General features: G+C 33.7%; 1 protein-coding gene across 1 annotated transcript in view; it reads left to right on the top strand.

The window, feature by feature from the left end:
* Positions 1-15,553, top strand: part of SKAP2 (src kinase associated phosphoprotein 2) — a 145,795-nt gene that overhangs the window by 18,124 nt on the left and 112,118 nt on the right. The window lies entirely within an intron of this gene.

Here is a 15,553-nt window from a genome sequence, read left to right as displayed (position 1 = left end):
TTATAGTGTTTTGTATTTAATTGAATTAGTAATAGAATTGACTGTATATCTCAGTTATTTTTAATAACTTGCTAAAGTTTGAAACTTATTTTTTGTATTTCATGTACTTTCTCTTAGAGTCAGTTGAGTGTATCTGCATTATAGAGACCTTATGAGGGTGAAATATAGTTATAAATTAAAAATGTGTATCGATAAATTAGCCATGCATATTAATTTGTGGTACTCAAAGTTTCACATAGGCATAGAAATGAATAATGTCTTCTGTCACTATATGATGATCAAACTGTGCAGTTCCATCTCTAAATACAATTGCTGAATGAAAATATGCTTCCTGCAACAGAGCACTCCACATTTTATGTTATCCAGATTATTCCCTTTGGAAACATAAATTGCTTTTATGAGGTATAAAATTATGTCTATTGCAGAACAGGGATAAGTCAAGTACATGCATAAGTGATAAACATTCTAACCACTGATTCAGAACAACACAGTCTTTTTTTTATATTCAGAACTTTATACAATGTGTAGCAATAATAATCATATCCATTTATGTTGAATTACATATTTTGGCAAATACTTAATTTCTATTTTTAGTGTAAAGGATTTTTCTCATATGCTTTCCCTATTTTTTAAAAAAAGATACACATTTCTCTTTAGATTTATGTGAAGCAGAATGTTACCTTTCTTAACCTGATTTTCAAAAGCTTCTAGAAAATGTTTTATAATGGATGAAATATTTTTAGGTGAAATAATGATCATTTGAGTTAATTATTTTTCAGACACTTAATGATTTGTTTGCTTCCATATTGGTAGGTAGGAATAAGTACGTGTGAATGTCTAAAAATACAAAATGGTGTTTGTATACACAAGAGAATAAAAATGTACATAAATATACAAATACACACACACATACACATACGGTATATGTGGAATAACTGCTCAGTTTCTCAAAGTGAAATAAATATTTTGATGTACAAAGGAGTATCCTTAAAAAAATTGTAGCCTGAGTAATTAAATCACTAGATATCTATGAGAGCCAGTGATTTTTTTCAAAAAGTGAAGTGAATTAAATTATAATACTTTTACATGATTATTGTTTTTTATGAGTAATTTATCATGTTTGTTTTTATAACCAAATATATAGGAAATATAGTCATAGCATAAAAATTTATTATTGTTAAAAGGTTACTTTGTTAAAATTTGATAATTTACATATAATATTAAAATTTTGTTAAATATTGGTAGAGTTCCATTACAGCTTGTATAAGCAGTTCTTAACTTTTAGTATTATTGATTTCTTATGTACAAATAATACCATTTTGATGGTTTTATATTTTCTTTTAATAATATTATAAATTAATTGTGAAACTACCTTTTGAAGTTCTAATTTCCAGTGTGAAATATTGTTTAGTCACACTGTTTTTTTTTCCCTGTTACTTAGATTGTATATGCTCTCTTTCCTTTGCTGAATAAATTTTCCTTCACTATGTGACCTTAGTCTGATGATATATTAATTATAAAAAGATAATGCATTTAACAATAAGTCTAACTAAATTAGTACAGGTCACCAAAAGGCCCTTTGTCAAATTGGGTTGTTGTTTTGTCCTTTTGACTTTTACCTTATGGTAGGCACTAACAAAATATCTGAACTTTGATAGATTATAAGCTCTAAACCATGATACGTATTTTTCATAATGCTAATGTAATTTTCAAGGTACTGAAGAGGTCAAACTTGCACATCTCTGTGTGCATTCTAAGGCTGTCTTTTCCTTTAATATTTCTTTTTCTCTGTTCCTCTGGTTCAAAAGTTCACTCAGTTCCCAAATGGCTACCTAATTTTCCAGTTATTCCCTCAAGCCATATGTGTTTTGGTTTCTTTATGGTTTATTAGGTACTGTAGGAAAGTAGCATAAGTTATATCTTCTAATGAAATTCAAGCTCACTTCAGTGATGCTTCGACTTGATTGCTGGTAGCAATTAAATCACCGCCAAGGAGAATAATGCATAATCTCACAAGGTCCAGGCACCCTATAGAAATTAAAAGGGGATGAAAACAGAAAACAAAAACTAAGTCTCCAAACTCTGCCAGACATGCTGTTTCCAGCCTGCCCCCTTTTTTTTTTTTATTGGCCAACTGCCTGATTGATAGCAAAATCATAACTTGCTGCATGCTAACAGGCAGAGTTCACTTGTAGGTTATTGTGAGCTGATAAAGGGTTAGATGGAGTTTTGATTTTCGCTTTGGACCTTGGTACACCAGATTAATGGAATTTCAATGAGAGACTAGAGTAGCCACAGCTTTGTCAGAGAAACAGATGGAGATTCTATAGTCATGTCTACTCATTAATACTAGGCCCCTGAAAGGTGTGCTGCTTCTCTATACAAAAGAGTGGATATAATTGATTTTTGAGTGCTGCATTAAAAAAAGGTATCTTATTGATGACTAGAATTGTAACATATTTGGTGACAGACTTTTGTGTAGCTTATAGCATAAAAATACTGTACTGTGATTTTTTTCTTCTCTCTTTAGAAATACTTCTTGTGGCTTTTTTTTTTTAGTGGAAATACATTTTAAGACAATAGTAAAAAAGAAAAAATGATAAGGAGTCTGTTTTATTTACATGTGATTATATGATTATATTAATTTAATTTTGATATGGTAATATTTATAAAAATAATCCTTATTAGAAATCTCATTTTATTAGCTTTGTCCTCTCATTTTTTTTCTGGAAAATGTCCAAGAAATCATAATGGTTTCTAGACTATTGTAGATCATTGTTAGAAATTTTATGTTATTGTATGGCTGGATATATTGAAGTATTCATATAAGTGGTATGTGTCAGTAATAAAATTAGAGATAATGAAAGTCAATACCTTAAAGAAGGATCTCCCTGAAACACATGATAGAATGTATGTTTGGGGACTAAAGTGGTAGACACAGGGTAGCCTTTAGATACAATGTAATGACTAGAGTTTCCATTTTTCTATTCTGAAATTATTTTTCATTCATTTTCATCATTTGCTAAGCATATAGCATTGTGGAAAGTCCCTGAGGTAAGGTGAAAGGAGTCAGTGAGCTAGAAGACATATATCGGCTCTGCCCGTCAATGATAGGTCGAAGGATCCCAGTGGACATATGTTACAAATCTGATTCAGTCCTAGACCGTAATCACTTTGTGGATAAGAATCTGGAACCTCTAGGGTGTGAATATAGCAGGGTTGAAATGAAGATAAAGATATAAAATAGTCATTTGTTGTCTTGGTATCTTCCTAGCTAAAAGTTCCCAAGGTTACTTAAAACTGTGGAATGTATAAGAACATACTTTTATATGAAAAAATAATGGTTTAGGTGTGGAATTATTTTTTAAAGTTTGAGGATTAAAAAAAAGGTCCCTCTGTTTTGAGCATAATTTATAATAGTAAATAATGATCTTTTTGGATATACTTTCCTTAGGAAAATTCAGTGTATGAGAATTTGTATTTGTAAAACTCAGAAATTGCTTATTTTAAAGGATTGCTTTTAAAAGGATTATCTCTAGGATGCCTGTAAATAATGACTTCTCACAGTGCATCTAAACAGATAGAAAGCCACTCTCATGTATATACATATATTTAATGTATGTAAATTCTTATAATTTTCATATCAAACTTAAGAGGAAGATATTTGTTGTATAAAATTTGGTAAAGTACTAGTCTGTTCTTGGCAACAGCCAAGGAGTAGATGCTTTACTTTCTTTTGGATTCCAGTAAAATATGAAACAATGTTTAAAATTATGGAAAAATATTCTTTCAGTAACTAACCATTTAAGAACATGTTTTCTATCATAACGGTTTTGATAGTATGTTTGTGTCTTGGTATCTTGTAGCTTTTGATAGATGAATTGCATTTCAGTATTTTATTCACCAAATTGAGGTTAGCTTGCAACTGCATACACCTTTGTTTACATAACATGTATTATTGTTGCACTGGTATGGTTTTATTTTGTTTTACCTCTCTTTAGTTGTTTCAGTGTATCCCATTGCTAGTTTGTATGTGTTGTAGCAGTGAGACAATAATGATTATTTTATTGCTTTCGTAATGTGTATCACAGCTTCAGGTACTTCAGTAGAATATTTCTGAGAAATGATAAAAAGTATAAGACAAATTTTTAACATTCAAGATACAGAAATTGGAGCTATAAAGCATAGAGATGTGACATATTTTTAGGATAATGTTGACCTCCAACAAATAAGCAGCCAGTTATTTCACCAGCAAAATGGGTTTATTCAGAAATATCAATAGTAAACAACTTAGTCAGTGTGATCTCATGCTAAGCCAGTGCCTTCTTCCCTAAAACAAAAGAAGAAAGAATTTAGAGGGTGGCGGTGACGGAAGAGTCCATTGGAGGAACCAGGGAATTCAGAGTGTAGTAGCTTTTCATTTGCTGGACTGTGGCAGTCTCCTGTTGACTGAACTGTTGCTGGGGAAAAAGGAGCCACTTTCTCCTTCCTCCTGTGGGATGGCCTTACTGCTGTCAGAGATGCAAGGCATGTCTCTTCTGGTAGGATTCTGTAGTGTGTTGAATGTGTGTGTGTGTGAGAAACTTCTTCTAACCTCCTGTCTTCATCTAAAAATGAGGTTTCTATATATTAATTTTTAGAATAGAAACGTATTGTGAATAAATTAAAGTTCATAGCCATTGAGAATCACCTTTCAAAGTTTTACTACTGAGTGGGAAAATACACCAGAATATAGCTAAATAGCAAATAAGATGGCAAAAGTAATAAAACTCAACATTATAAAAAATAATGCATCTTTAATAGTAAATTGGTGATAGTTTACATAGCACTCAAAGAAAGGAACAAGATGTCTTGGACAATGGGGAATTTAAAGATGAATAAGACCGAGTTCCTATTTTCAAGGGAAATAATCTAGATGGAAAGAGAAGACAATCACCTAAAATAAGGTAATTAGCAATGTAAGTTCAAGTAAGGGAGATTCCAAAAGTAATGATTAGCCTGTGTTACACTATTTAATTGATTTAATCTATACCAAGGCAAAGGATTGGTATCATTGATTTTCCTCCCTGATTTGTTAGGCATCACGTTGAAAAAAACAAAACATAAACTTTATTTTACAGTTTGAGAGGTTGTAGAGTACACTGTGGAGGAAAGGGCTTTCATTTAATAAACTTTGTGTGATTTATTGATTTGGTGAAGAGAAATTGGAAAGAGATGCTGAAAAATCCAGAAACTAGGTTTCTGTGTTGTTTGATAGTAATTTTGTTGTCTAGGCCATGTCCTTTAGTTTCTCTGGACTTTCACTTTCTGGTTTTTGAAGTGAAGAATTTGAATTAGAATTTCCTTAGATCTCTATGTTTGTATCCACATTTCAGAATTAGTATATATAATTATGGCACAGAGGTGATTTGCCTGGAAAAGGTAATAACTGGAGGGATGTTGAATAAGGGGTGGAGAGGAAGGTGTCTTAGAGGTAAATACATGGTGGAGAGTAGGAGCTGAATACTAAGTTAAGATGTTGCTTTTGATTTCATAATCACTAAGAGCTCCATGAAGCCCTAAACTGATACGATGAATAAAAATTTGAGGGTGATTGTTTTTGTAACTAACTATAGGGTCAGTTAAACAAAGAGAGCATCTAGTGATCTGCAACAGCCCAAAGCATCTTGACCCTGGCGTGGTGCTGACACCTGAAGATCCTGAACTCCCTTAGGCTAAGGTATGGCTCTGTTAACATGCAGATATTCCTACAAGTAATTCATCAGAGCTTTTCCAAGGTACTTGACTTAGATTTGAAACTGGAGATGCTCCAGAAACAGGTTCAGACCCACATATAGCACTCAAGAAGTGGCCCTGTGCAAGCAAGAAAGCCACAGTATCAGGAGAGGTCAAGTGATCACAGAAGAGCTTGGAAATGAAGTGAGGTGGACACATGGAAACATATTTTTTACCTACTTCAAGACATTAATGAGTATCATGGCTGGTCATGCACCTGCACCTGTAGCCCAAGTGCTGTTGCAGATCACTGTCTCTCAAGATTTAGGTACAAAACAGGGTGGTCTTTCTGGCTTTAGATGTGAGTTGAATCTGCAGTTTGATTTTGGAGAAGTTGCAATGTATAGATTTCCTATTTGCAACCTGAGCCAAAGTATGGAGTTAGAGCTTAAAAAACTGAAAAGCAATGATTCTATAAAACAGTGGCCTGGTAAGAAAATAATAAGAATAATGAACAGCCATATACCAGAGACATTTTGTGGGGGTGAAGTGGGGAATGGGATCAAAAATGGGGGTGGGGGGTGGGGGTGGGGAGGGATGTGCACAGGACTATGGTGATGGCACACAGGTGACTTGGTGATGGGAAACCCACGGGGATTACAATTGAGGTGAAAAAAATGTACAAAATGATGTAAAAATAAACTGTTATATATATAAAAAAAACCAAAACAGTGGCCTGGTCCATCTCATTTTAGAGGAAAGCATGCTAGCTTGGCACAGGATGCTGAAGAGTGTCTTTCCTCTGAGACAGACACCTGTGTTGGGGGTAGCATCTTTAAGAATGGAAAAGGGGTTAACTCCTTTTTAATAGCTATTTATTGAGAAATAAGTCTGGCATTGGAGTATATTTCTTCATGTGCATTATTTAACTGATTGAAAACTATCTCATGAAGGAGACATTTTCCTTATTTTGTTGTTCTGGATACTGAGACTCAGAAAGGTTTAGATTTCTTGACCAGAACCTCCAACTTGTAAAGTAGCAAATTTAAACTCCTTTGGTCTAAAAAATTAGACTATTTTTCCCCTTTCTAATTATAGGAGACATGCACATGGCTAAAAATAGAAATGAATAAGATGGTACAAAATAAAGAGCAAAAGTCTTCTTTTCTGCCCACCTTGACTTCTCAGTCTGCTCCCCACGGTTTCTTCTATAGTTATCACAATAACAATTTGGGGCACTACTTCTGATTCTTGTTTGAAAAATCCTTAACAGTATCTGTTAAATCACCTGTATGATGATTTCTCAAATCTCCTCTTCTGCTTCTGCCTCCTGATTCATATTTTATTTTTAGTTCTTTTTGTGTTTGATTTTTATTTAAATAATATTCCTCTTACTTTGTAATGTGTCAGCCTTTGCAGGACCTTTTAATTCTTTGTTGTAAAATATGAGGAAAATAATGTACCTTCCATTTTTCTCCCTGCTCTTCAATTCCCTTCGGTTAGTTGTTTTATTATTTTTTATTTTCCAAGTCTATTCTTTCACCCTAAGTTGACTGCTTTGTCTACAAGTGAAATTCTAAGCACTGGCATTTTCTTTCATGTTATATGGAAAACCTTGGTACTGATTCATGTTTGTGAGTGAAAGACCTGGGAGATGAGGTAGCTTGCTTTGCCCTTGCATGTGTATCATTCTCAAAGATGTTTACTTTGAAAGGGGAGCTTTAACTGAAGTTTATGAGTTAAATGGACAGGGATCTAAAGGCAAAATGCCTACAAGATATCTTAAGGTTGACCGGGACTCCATATAATTGTCAAAGTAAGTAAGACATTACTCAGGGGGATATTGGATGTTTTTATTTCATTCCTAGTTGTAGATTTTTAAACTCCTCTGACTGTTTTTGATGTTGGGGTGGGGGCAGCCTAGAACTATCTCTAGCTCTGCTGAATGTCTCTCTCAGTTCCTCAGGTGCAATGCATTGTGTGTAGAGTGGAGTCTGAATTTATTTGAAACACAAGTGCCTTTACTGCCAACTGCTTGGGAGTTTGGATCCAATGGTCTGGCTGCTTTGACGACAGTTCTTTAATGAGTGATCCTCTTACCATTTTGTGACTCTGCTTGTCGCATCTCCAAGGTTCCTTTGGGAAAAGTAGTACTTCCTCTCCTTGGTTTCCTTTTGGGTTTTGATGGCATCTTTATCTTCATCACACCCATCTCATCTGCCTTCTTAGTGTCTGGAATGTTTTGAGCCATCAAAAACAGTCTCCAGTTTCATCCCTTTTGGGGCAGAGCTAGGGTGAGACTTAACCTCAGTTACCTTAAAAATGAAACAGTGGGTGAGAATCAGTTCATACTACCTTGGTATGATTCATTTTTTTTTTTTTAATACGTGAACTCAATAAACATTGACTTAAAAATGTGCAAACTTTTGAAAGTATTTGAATGAATTTGAACTATATTAGAAGACTATATATGGGGAAGAAGGGGGAAATTACATGAAAGTATTAGGAAATAAGGATAGCAATCATTGTCTTATTATTCTTATTTAAAAGCCAAGTGGGATAATGTTAAAGGCAATGATGGGTCCAAACAGAAGGTATAGTATACACAATTAAAATGCAGGTCTGGGAAGTCACTAGTAGCAAATAAATGTTCTGTTAATACCTAAACCTAGAGTGGAGAAATGCAAAAAATGGTTTTTATTTTTCTAACTTGAACATGGAATGCAGTCTTTACCAAAGTAATTGTTTTTTTTTTACTTGAGGAAAAATAGTATATAACATGCCATGAATTTTAAAATAATGTAGATAGTATTGAAGAAACTGTCCCTGCATGAAGGAGTAAGAATCAACTTAAGTAAATTATTTTGAGGTGCTTCTTTTCTACATATGAGTAATGTCTTACAGTTACAGAATTAGGGGGAAGATTAAAGCGATTCCTTTATTTCCTAAAGTCCATGGTTTTGGAATGCATGTACTTAACCGAGTTAAAAGGGCTGCCATTGACTTACATCGTCCACCAACAGCCTGAGGTTAGAGTCTAGGATTCCTCTTTTTTCTAAAATAGTTTTATATTCAGATATAATGAACATAACCATAAAATTTATTCATGTAACAAATACAATTAAGTAGGTTTTACTTACAGAATGTGCAATTATCACCCCATGCAATTTTAGAGCATTTTCATTACCACAGAAAAAGAAACCCTGTACTCTGCAGTCACTCTTCGTTTTCCCCAGCTCCGCCTTCTCTGCCTTCTCCCGTGTCAGCCGGCCAACAGTCATTTCATTTAGATTTGCCTAATCTAGCTGTTTGATATAAACGGAATTACATACTATGTGGCCTTCTTTTGTCTGCCTTCTCTCACTTATATTGTGTTTAGCATTTATCCATCTTGTGGCACATGTGAAATTTCATTCGCTTCAAAGTTCTTTCATTTCCTAATGCTCCAATTGTATGGATATACCACATTTTGTTTGTCCACTCATCTGTTAACAGGTTTTCGGTTGTTACTCATTTTGGTTATTATTAATAATACTGCTTTGAGAATGTGTGTACAAATTTCATGTGAATGTATTTTCATTTCTCCAGGGGACATGTCTAGGAGTAGAATTATTGAATCTTATGGTAACTACCTTTTTGAGGCTTTCTCAGATTGTTTTCTGAAGCTATGTACTGTCTATGTTACTCTCAGTATTGTGTGAAGGTTTCCATTTCTCCACATCCTCTTCATCACTTGTTATCATTTGTCTTTAATGTAGCCATTCTAGTGACTAAGTGGCTAAGTGCTATTTCATTGTCATTGTCATTATTTCGGTTTGCATTTCTCCAACAACTGATGATGCTGATCATCGTTTCATGTACTGTTTGACCATTTGTGTATTTTCTTTGGTGAATGTCTACTCAAATTCTTTTTTCATTTTTCAATCGGGCTATATTTTTATTTTTGTTAAATTTGAAGAGTTCCTTAGACCCCCATCTCTTGGCAGTTATATGACCCATAAGTGTTTTCTGAATTGTCATTTCACTTTCTTAGTGGTGCTTTTTGAAGCACAAGGGTTTTTAGTTTTGACAAAATCTAATTTAATTGTTTTTTTTTTTTGTCACTTATGCTTGTGGTGTCATGTCTGAGACGTCTGTCTAACTAGAATCTTAACTTGAGGCTAAGTTATTTCTCAAAATACCAACTGTTTTTTTTTTATGCTAAAGAACTAGATGATGGATTTATTAATTAAATAGGGACATATTCTAACTCACCTTTAATGTTATTGTTGCTTAATGCATATTTTAAAAATTGTGCAAATTACAGCTAGTAATTTTATTACTGTACTTTCTCAGCTCAGTGAACTCTTGAATTCTGTGGCCTTTAGTATCATTTAAAACAATTCTTACTATGTGTTGTTGTATAGATCACTCCTATCATTCTAACAAGTCATGCCATTTGAAATGTAAATGCTGTAAGGTTTGCTGCATTGCATATATAAATGTGTATTCATATGACTTTTTCATCTTAGTTTTACTTTAAGAAATGATTTTAGAGAACACAGTCTGTGGAGATTATTTTGTTGTTATTCTGGCTTTTGGGGACTGATCAGTGCTACTCCATGTGAGGTCTGCAAACTGGTCATGGTCTGTTGTCTTTGTAACTGGTCTGCAAAAACGTAATGTAGAAATTGAGAGTAAGCATGTAGAAATGTTTATAGCATTTTGACATTCTTTCATTATTCAAATATCTGATCATTGTTTTTTTTCCTAGTAATTTATATATGTGTGCATTTATTTAGTGTAAACCAATATATTAATTTGTGATAGCCCGAGATGATTGATCTAGGAGATTGGTCTAGGGTCAGAGAGAGAGAATTAATTGGAATATTCTTCGGGACGCTTCTCTGAATTTTTATTATTTTTTTTTGTGTGGGGAGTCCTCTATCTCTCTGTCTTCATTTATAGTCATTGCCATGTTTTAATTTGAATATGAAATTAATTTTCACCTGGAGACAGTTTTGGGGTTTTAATTCCATATTTCTTGTCAAATATACTTTCAAGCTCCAATGTTTTAATAAGATATTTCATTATATTTTCATATGACAGTCCTGAGAGCAGTCTCCAAATTTGGGTATTAGAAAGCATTGTTAAGATTCAAAGCTTTTTATCGGTAATATCTACAGAGAGCTTAGTATATGTTGAATTCCATCTCCTTCTTTTCCATGTATAACAAAGTGACACAGTGTTATACTGAAAGGTGCTATCAAAAAAGTACTTTAATTTCAGAGATATGCTTTTATGTCATTTTGTTAAATGTTTCTAAAAGCACCTCCTCATTTTTTATACTATCTGTATTTTGAATATTCCCTTTACTTTCTTTAACACTAAAGAAGATTAATAAAAATAATATTTTAATATAAAAATAGTAAAATACCTTACCATTGGGGAAAGAAACACACATATATTTCTTTCATTGAACAGGACTTGTTCAATTGTTATCCTGGTATTGGTATCCTGGGATCCATGTCCGGGGATATATCGTATGCTATAAGCCTCTAATATGCTTAAAATAGGATTTCTTTGCTAAGGAAAATGTATCTTATAGGAGGTGAATAATCGATTTTTTAACATATAAATGATAAGAAAGAGTAACAATGTTGTGTGTTTTAGACAGCATGCTAGATGGAATGAAAGTTTAATTCAATAGAGTTTACTGTTTGTTTTGTTAGGCTGGGGGGAATAAAATGATTAATAGGACATGTCACTGCCTTTAAGGACCTTATAGATTAGTAAAAGAAAGAGAGATGTAAATATCAAGTATTAATTCAAGGCAGACTGGTGTAATCACTGCTGCAGTAGAAAGAGAAAGAAAGTGATAATTATGATGGGAATGAAGATAGCCTCCATAGTGGAAATGACATTTGAGCAAAGTCTAAGAGGATAAGAAGGTTTCTGATACGTAGACCATCGAGGTAATAGCTTTTCAGATCTGTGAAGCAGCCTGGTGGGGGCATGTTTCAGGTCATTGGATAGAAAAGAAATCCATCCCAAACTGGTTTTTAAAAAAGGCAGAAAAGCACATTTGTTGGTTCATCTATGAGAAATGGATCTTGCTTTATGCCCACCTGGAGACAGGTGCATGTTCAAAGTGAAATGAGCATTCTTACTCTCATCCTGCTTTCCTGTGAGATTCCTAGAAGGTGGGCATTAGCAACTTCATAGGTATTTTCTACCAATTTAGGAACCTGAATATCCACATTTCATGTGGATATTCAGAAATCAGTCACTATGGTTTGAGCTGGGGGTAAGGATGGGAGGTGGGGGAGGAGAACCATGGTGCTTCCATTGGCTAGGACTGGGTTGAATGCCCCAAAGGGAAGGGTGTGGAAATGAAGGAGGTCAACCCTACCTGAACCTCTTGGAGATTGGGTGAGTTATCCAAGGAAAATTGAGGTTCTCCAACTGAAAGAAACCATTTAGGCAAAACCAGATACAAGGTAAAATAATGAAAATATGACTAAACTTTGGCATCGTGAAAAGTATGTATTTGGAGATAGGAAAATAAAGAACTGGGCTAGACAGTTTTCTGAGATACACAGTCAGCAGTGGGTATTTCAAGCTGATTAGAGGAGAGTAATGTCATTAAAGCAGTAGGTTAAAATCATTATTTAGCTAGCTAAATTTTGAATTGATTTATAGAGGGAAGACTGGAGGCAAAAAATTATAGTTAAGAGGACTGTCTAGATTAGTTAACTATTGTTTTGTATTTTTATTTTTTAATATCCAAACCTTTCTTAATGGTTGCTTTTCCAATGAGTTACTTTTTTTTGTTTTTTTTTTTTTTGTAAGCCTGTTTACTCTTTGGATGTCCTATATTCATTTTTAAAAGATTATATATGTGTGTGTGTGTGTGTGTGTATATGTGTATATAATATATATATTTTAACATCATTCTTCATGTGTGCTTTTTCATCTTGGTTGTAGTCCCTGTGGAATTCCCACCACCAGTTCACCTGTACATCATCACCATAGTCCCTTGTGTCCTTCCCACCCCTGTTTTGATCATACCCCCCTTACCCCCCTGCTATTTATTTCTTTTTAGCAGTGTATATATGAATATTGAAAATACAAAAGATTATACATATTAAAAATATGAAACAATCACCTGTATTTTAACATCTGTATTAAAGGGTGGAGTTGTATAGATTAATGATAAACGATAATTTAATTTTTAGATTATTTGAATTTATGTTCTAAGTAAATTGTTCTTTTATTATTTTGTCTAGTTTGTATTGTTTTTAAAAAAATTGAGGCAGTTAACAAATATATTATACTAAGTATCAGAAAATGAGTTAAGAAATCAAGGCTGGGGAGCAAGGGTGGAAATATATAAACTAAGATTAATATCTATTTCCAAATGTATACTATAAATATTCTGGATTTTTGTTGGAGATTATCCATTTATTTGGCCTTGAGCTTCCTATCAGTCAATGCAAAGAAGGAAAATTGATTAGGTACAAAGAAGGAAAATTGATAAAAGAATAAATGAGGTACTCCAGAGAAGTACAACTCATGTTAGTACTAAAATCTAGTGAAATTTCTATTAAGGAAGTTGAAAAGTAGTTTACCATGTGATGTGATAACCCTCAAGAGCCTATTCAGTAAGACTTGGAGCCTTTTCTTAAATGATCTGTCAACAATAGGTGTAGCACATAATGTCAAAATACAGTTTGCGACAAGTCATTTTATATGGGGGTCAACAGCAACATAAGGGAGTTGACATCATGTAGATGGTCTGACAGTGGGCTTGCCTTGCGTTTGGCATCCCCTTTTTGATGTATCATCTCTTTTCAATTTGCATTGCATACTATTCTGTTGCTCCCCAGTCCTCTCTTTCACATATTCTTTTGGTGACTGAGAGATTTAGGTTTTGGTCACTTGAATTAGAAAACTATAGCCAAGTTATACATTCTTCAACTGTGTTCAAATATATTAATTCTGGTAGTATAGGGTTTAAAGTCTCAGCCCTACCAAGATATCCATAGCCACTGTGGCATGAGTTTGATCCTCTGCCAGGGAAGTGACCCACATGGCTCAGCAGACCTCCCCTGCTTCACCTGCTGCTCCCTTTAGCAGTGTCACTATTTCATCAGTCCACCTGTTCTGCTGCCCACTCTGTCTCTGGTGAATTCTCTCACTCCCTGCACCTCTGGCCTATACCCCAGTTCTTGTATATATAAGTAGATAAGCTAAATCTTTAAAAACATATTAATTCTTAGAATGGTACTGAAGAGCAGAAAAATTTAGGATATATTCATTGACTGCTACTTGGAGTATAGTTTTTTTTTTTTGCTTGTTTGTTTGTTTTTTGCTACTAAGGGTTGTATCTTTTTGCCAGTAGAATTGGAGGTAGGGTTGATACTTCAGAGAAAGACCAAATCTTAGTTATATTATAATATGAAGACAAATGGGTAGTTGAGGGACAAATGACATATCTCCTACATTTACTGCTTTGACTTACAATTATTATGTCTAAGGAAAGTCATAGTGAGTAAACTTACCACCTTAGAACTGAAGACTAAATATTGGATTTGACAAAGAACATATTTTTTCAGTTTAGTTTTTATTACTAATTACCTGATTAATGTTAAATGATTGGATTCAGCTAGTAGAGATAAAGAATATATCATAAGACAAGAATTTAGTTTCTTTCGAGAGGGAGCTAGAAGTGAAGAGAGACAATGATTGGTGTACTTTTGGGGAGCACAGGCTGAGAAAGGGACTTTATGGAGGTTGATTAGTTACTTTGACAGATAAAGAGGGGGAACTTGGGGGAAGAACCATTGATAGACTTCATGATAAAACCAGAGGTGGGCCCTGACACATAGTTTCTTTTTCTGAAGGAAAAAATAAAATAAGAAAGTGTGTGAGAAAGATCAAGTTTGTTGAACCAGAGGAGGTATGAGAAATTCAGTCAAAGATATTTAGGAGGGAGTCTGAAATATGGAAAGGAGATACAGAGAATCGTTGATTTATTTGCCTAAACATGTTGAATGTCATGAGAAAGATAAGATTTGCCAGAGATTATAGAGGGAGATAGATTAGGAAGTTCAGAATAGAGATATCTGCCCCATCTTTCCTCACAAGTAAGCTCAAAAGAATTGTTGCTTTGTCTTCTCAATCTATGATCCTAATTTACAGAATTTTAGAAGCCATTATTTTCATTTCATAGAAAAAAACATATGGGGATATGTTTTTTTTCCTTGTAATTTAGATAACTTAAACAATACTAAGCTATATTTAAGGCAGAACTAATTTACTTATGGTCTCTGAATACTAAATTTTGAAGGGTTTCAAAGATCATAAATATTGTGCTTCATATATAGGTTCAAATTATATTGTTGTAGTTAAGTGCACAGATTATGGTACCACATATACCTGAGTTCCATCTGATTTGACATTGGCAAATGATTCTCTCTCTAAGCTTTAGTTTCTTAATTTATAAAAATCTCATTGAATTGCTCAAAAGATAAATGACTGACAAGTAGGCCCTCCTCAGTATTAACTCTTGGCTATTAAAATATCATGTGATGACCAAGGTACTAGATGATTAACTTGGGGTGTGTGTGTGTGTGTGTGTGTGTGTGTGTGTATTTTCCATTTTTGAACTTCAGGAGATAAAGTTATATTAGATGAAATTTTACCTAATCATATATACAGTGAGTAACTAAAATATCAGATGATTGTTTTTATAATTTTATATTCCAGTTTTTACCATAAAAATGGCAGGCACGTTAATATGGTGGTCCAGACATGAAACAAGCTATGTTAAACTTTAGTGATCTGTTTCTTTTTT

Source organism: Condylura cristata, unplaced genomic scaffold, assembly GCF_000260355.1.
Source record: "Condylura cristata isolate star-nosed mole 26May11 unplaced genomic scaffold, ConCri1.0 scaffold00005, whole genome shotgun sequence".
Classification (NCBI taxonomy): domain Eukaryota; kingdom Metazoa; phylum Chordata; class Mammalia; order Eulipotyphla; family Talpidae; genus Condylura; species Condylura cristata.
Note: the sequence above shows the minus strand (reverse complement) of the source record. Positions and strands in the feature narration are given on the sequence as shown.